This window comes from Excalfactoria chinensis, chromosome 6, assembly GCF_039878825.1.
Source record: "Excalfactoria chinensis isolate bCotChi1 chromosome 6, bCotChi1.hap2, whole genome shotgun sequence".
In the NCBI taxonomy this organism is placed as follows: domain Eukaryota; kingdom Metazoa; phylum Chordata; class Aves; order Galliformes; family Phasianidae; genus Excalfactoria; species Excalfactoria chinensis.
In genome coordinates, this window is record NC_092830.1 from 17,848,447 (window position 1) to 17,854,446 (window position 6,000).

The following is a 6,000-nucleotide window of genomic DNA, read 5'->3' on the forward strand; positions in this document are numbered from 1 at the left end:
TTACAGTGTAACGCGTAACCATTCATCTCCTTTTCTAAGTGAGAAGTTCCGAAGTAATTGGGAAGCGCTATTTGATCTCACCCGGTTATTTTCAATTTCTTTCTTCATTTCGTGCCGCAGTACAAATGATCATCAAGCTAAAAAAAAAAAAAAAGAAAAAAGAAAAAAGAAAAAAGAAAAAAGAAAAGGAAAAAAAAAAAAAAAAAGAAAATAATAATAATAATAAAAAAAACCGGACTGCTCTGAGAGCTGCTTTTCTTTTAAGAAGAAAGGCCTGGGAGGAAGGATCCCAGCAAACCGCCCGCAGCTGGGAGCGCCTTGCCCTGCGCGGAGCGATGCCGAGGGCCCCCCCGGCCTCGTCCCTGCCCGCCCGGCACAGCCCCGCCGAGGCCAGGAGCAGCCGCCGAGGCCGCGAGTGTTGCACCGCGCCGATGGGAAGAGCGGAACCGTGCCCGCGGACAGCCGGGCTCCGCGCCCTGCCCCGCTGCCGACCCGGCGCAAGGCGAGCGGCCGCCGGGCTCGGCGAGGGGCTGGCCTGCCTCCCTCCTCCCGCGTCCCTGCGATACAATTACTGTTCGAAGTTTCCCGCGGTGCCCAGATGCTAATTAGTCTAATACATTTACTCCAGATAATTGGTGCAAGTTAGCGTTAACGTGCAGAGCGGAGAAGAGCGGGCGGCTAACGAAGGGCCGGCGCTCTCCCGGGCCCGGCCCGGCCCAGCTCGGAGCGGGACCGCACCGGGCTCGGCGGGTGCTGAGCGGCTCTTTGGGGACACGGCTCCGCCATCGGCACGGTGCGGCTCGGCGCTTTCACCAAGTGGTTCCCTCCCCACCCCCCCTTTAAATGGGAAAAGGAGCAGAGCGTAGCGTCGGTTTGGGGAATGTAAAACGAGCTCTCGTTGTGAACTGATGAGTTCGGGGAAAGGAGTGAAGGGCAGCGCCGTTAACCGCACCGAGCAAACTTCACTGATAAAACGCATCGGCCGCGAGCGGGGCCGGGAAGCGGCAGGAGTCGGCGGGCAGCCGAGCGGCGCGGCCCCAACCCAGTCCTAACCTCAGCCCAGCCACAGCCCGTCCCCGGGCCCTCCGCCACCCGCGAGTCGGGAAAAGGGCCATTGCGGCTCCAGCGGGGCGTGCGAGCCCGGTGCCGTTACGGCGATCAAAAAGCACCGCCGCTTCTCCGCACGTACACCACAATTACAGATTTCTAACAGCTGCACCCCCGACTCCGCTCGCTGCAATCCGTCAGCAGCCAGGTGTTGGGGTCTGTCGGAGGGAGAGAGGGGGAGTTCCGTGCGCCGAAGCCTTAATTGCAGCGCTGCGGCTCCCAGCTCTGAAAGTTGTGCGCGAGGGGTTCTGATGCAAGTGATAAAATGAGCGCTTAACGTTATTATTGCCGTTCTGCTCAGATACTGTCAGCGGCATTAATGACAAATGGAAACGGCTTATTTTATATGGAGAGCGGTGCTAAGGAGGGCTCTTTCCTCGGCTTGTTAAATATTTGACCTGGCAAGTGTCACGGAGGATTTTGATATTAATCTAGGAAATTCGCTATATTTTCTAATAGAGATTGACTTATGGACATTAATGTTTTTAGGTAAAAGGGCCGCGTTTGTTATTTCGTTCCCCCATTCCGACTAGCTGGATGGCTCGAGGAGCTGACAGCAGCCGCTGGTCCATGCCACCGAACTAAAGTAATTTCACAGTGAAAAACCAGCTAGAGAGGACAAGCAACAGAAGGGCAAAACCCATCACAACCCCAAACTCAGATCGATCTGACCGGAGTCAGGCATACATTAGTTTAAATTAAACAGTTTCATCTTCCTCACAAATCTTTTTTGAACACTAAAGATAAACTCATGTAATATTTAAATCAACTCCTGTCAGACGCTAAGTGCAACCGAAGAACCAAAATAAAAATTAATGACTTTCCCGGTGCTGTGCGAGGCTCGCTCTGGGTGCCGCTTCGACAAAATACTTCTGATAAGCGACGCTTAGAAAAGAAGGGTTCTGTTTATCTTATCTATGGGGAAATGTAATTAAGCTGGTTTTATGAAACAATAAAACACAGACTCCACAGACAGCAAACGAGTTCCTGCAGTATATCTCGGCCTATATGGGCATATGTATCTTGGCTTGTGCGCGCAGGTCGATACCGAACACACACATACATGTTTGCCTTCCTGATTTCTGAGTGCTAAGCGGACGGTGGAGCTGAGCACGGGGATGCCTCTGCAACTGGGTGGATTTGCTCAGTGATAGGAGGCCCCTTTTTGCAGGACAGGGAAGTCACTCCCTGACACCTCCAAACCTGCCCAGAACGCAGCAGCTCTGCTCCCCTGCGCCCAGGCTTTGCTGAGCTGTGTGGGCTGCGAGTGAGATGGCCCAGGCAAGAGGAGCCTGGAAAGGCCCAGGCTGGCCCAAACAGAGGCACACGTGCATTCCTGTTCTGTGAAGTACAGACCAAACTCCACTCTTTCATATTTAGAAAAGACAGAGAGAAATACTGCCTTTCTTTTATACTATTGGCTTTCACTGCAGGCTTTCGGTAGGGCGCCTTTTGGTGGTTTTGTTTTTGTTTTTGTTTTTGTTTTTCTTCCTAAAAAGAGCAAATCTGAAGTTGGAAAAGATCTGGAGGCGGCATCACCAGCTCTCCTTTCCATCTGGGCCATGGGAATCACCCCGTTCAGTTCCAGCCCCGAGCTCACATGCTGGCCCATGGTCCCACAGCCCTGGGTAGAGGTAGTGGATCCCCGCTGAGGCTCTCCCGCAACTCGCTACGTGGCAGCTGGGGGCAGATTGCCTTTTCACATTAAAACATTAAAATCAAATTAAAATGTTGCGAAGAAGTATAAAGGCGTCAAAAGAAAAAAAAAAAAAAAAAGCAAAAACAAAACCAAAAAAACCTATCACCGAAAGCTCTCACCTCTGCGGAGGTACGCTGCTTAGGCAGCAGAGACGGGACTGAAATTTGAGCGCGTTGCGCACTCGGATTGTGCACAAACGCAGAGAGGCTGTCCCGGTGCCGGCGCTCCCAGCCGGGGCCGCCAGGTGCTGCGGTACGGACCCGTCCGGCCGCGGGCCAGGGAGAGCCCGCTCGGTGCTGCGCAGGGTCCCTCCCTGTCCTCACGTCCGAAATCCGTCCCTCGCAGTCACCCCGTCTGTCGCCTGCGTGGAACAAAGTGAAGCCGTTCAGGCTTTGGATATCGCAAGAAGCCTCGTGTTTTATTTATTTATTTATTTATTTTTCTAAGAAGTCTTCAGATGAATTAAAGACAACCTGACAATGCTGTCATCTGTCTTCAACGTCACATCAAGGCAAGCAGTAATGATAACAGAGCAGCAGAAGGACGCCTACTGAAACCTGGAGGATATATATACGCATACATACATACATATATATACCTCAGAACAGTTCGAAAGAACAAAATTAGATCACTGCTCTTAGGCCATCGCGGTGGGAACGTCCAACAACGATTTATATTTAAGCAACAGCCCCACATTTCCCTCTCCGCAAGCTGAACGCTCCTTAGTTCTCACCACCTCTGCGGGAAGGGGCAGGAGGACGGGCAGGAACATCGCCTGTTCCCCAACTACCACGACCAAATGGGAACGTTCCCTCCCCCTCTGAGCCTTCGGGCTCTCGCTTCGCTCAGCGGGCCGCTTTCCCGAGGCGCGGGGCCCCGAGCACCCCGGTGCGGCGACTCCCTTTGTCTGCGGCCCGGCGGGGCCGTGCCGGCAGCGGGGAGCCCGTAGGGTCCCGTCCGCCAGGCGGCGCTGCCGGGCCCGCCCCCGCGGGGCGCTGCGGAGAAGCGCGCCCGCACCGCTCGGCTCCGCGCAGGGCGCCGGGCGCGCCCCCCCCCCCCCCTAAGCCAGGCCGAGCCCCGCGGCCCCAGGCAGATCGGCACCGGGAGGAGGCGGCCCGGCCCGAGCGAGACTGCGCGAGCGGGGGAGGCAGGGATCGCGGGGCTCATCCGAAGGGAAGTATTGCGGCGTAAATGGATTTAGCGAGATGGAAACAGATAGGCCGGACTAAAGGGGGAGGGGGGAAGTGTGGCGTTGGTGATTTTTTTTTTTTTTTTTTTCTTTTTAAATCACCCTTGTAATCTCATTCAGTCTGAAGGGTAAATAAATTGCAGTTGTATGAAAAACAATTGGCGCTACATGTGTTCATAACAGATGGGATCTTATCACAGTTTAACTGTAATAAATTCTGACTTCTGGAAATTGTAATCTTTGCTCCATGGTAGATGTTGTCTCGTTTCTGCTGTAATAACAGCGTTGCAAACTTCTGCGAGCGAGCAGAAAAGTTTCGGTGCTGGCGCAGATCAGCAGCCCCGCATCCTGAGGCCGCCGCGCCGCCAGAGCTCTCCCAAAGTTTTGCTGAGAAACGCCCTCGGAAATCAAAGGAAGAGAAAATGCTGGCGCCCGGGGAGGCGAACAGCTGATCCTGCCCCCGGCGGCGACGTTATTTACTAAGGCCAATGATCACGGCCCTTAAAAGACACGCAGAGCGGCGAAGAATGAGCTCTCTGTGTGGAGCAGCCCTGGCAAGTGACAGATCACGCTTCGCTTCGCGAGCGCAGAAAATGTCAGAGGAACGCAGCTCCTGAGGAAGCTGAGACCAAAGTTCAGATTAATCCCCCCGCGCTTCACATCACAAAATTAAAATATAAATTTGAATAACCACCGAAAGAATAAAATTATAACAATAAATTGCCAAAATTCACTGAGGCTGAGGGCTAATTATTTTCCCCATCTCGGCTTCCCATTGCTGTTTATCAAGTCGCAGGATAAATGCTTGTAAATCCATTCAATTTCCATAAATTCTCTCACCGCCTTCTTTTTGGCCAATGCTTTTGCAACATTAATTGATTTTATTGCACTTTCTGAAGTCACTGTATATTACACTCAAGCAAGTTTGCTCTGAAAGCGTTGCTCTTTCCATCCTCGCATGAAAGCGAGGAAGGGGAATTACTGAAGTCACCGCAGCTTCGAGTCTCCTTTTGTTCCCTGCTGTGATCTTGATGGCAAATGCGAACTGCAAATTACAAGTTTCTAATAATCTGCGCTGTTACAGAACACAGCCCCAGTATCGCCGGTGAGAAATTAGCACGAATCCCAGCAACGAGCTTCCCCATTGTTTCTAAACCGGGGGTGGGGTGGAGGGGTGAAAAGCTACTGAGCTACGGAGATCAAACAGACCGAGGAACACTTACGGAGTGAGTCATTACCGCTACTGGACAGACAGCAGTTATTTTTAGGAAAGGATTTTCGATGTGTAACTGCAAGTTTAATTCTCATTAGAAGTACACAGGCTCCAGCTTTCGCAAACCCTTCTCCCTTTCCCACTTAGTCTCCTTAGGAGCACTGCGCCCAAACAGCCTTCACCTGGTGGACCTCGCTCAACACCAGAGATCGTTCTGTGCTCCCCGGCTGCACCCTCCCCCCCTAACCCCCATCGGGCCGAAGCCACTCCGCACCCCACGCGCTGGGCAGCCCCAGCCCCGCGGCTCCAGCACTGCCCGTGAGCAGGACCCAGCCGGGCTCCATCTGCCTGCAGCCCCACACAGATGCACTTGGAGGCATGGGGGTGATGAAAAAGCCTCGTTAAATGGATAGGGATAACTACCGGAGGTGACAGAAGACACATGCAGGTTTCAGGACAGCAGAACTGCCAGTAAACACAAACATACCCTTCTCATTGTAGGTTCACCGTTTGTACCCCACCTTTGCCTGTCCAGCCTTCCTTCCCTCTCACACTCACTGTCACCAAAAGGCCTCGCTGTTTTTGGCAAGCTCAGCAGAACAGGGATTCCCAGCTCCTCAGCTCTTCCCGAGGCAAAGCCCCCTGGCTGAGAAAGGCCTCTGGTACAGCGTATCCCACTGTCACAACTTTAGAGGGATCCATTGAGCTGGGATTGGAACACACTGTGGAAGTGATCCCGCTCTTGACACCCTGCCAGCCATCACAAGATGCACATTTGCAGCTGCAATATAA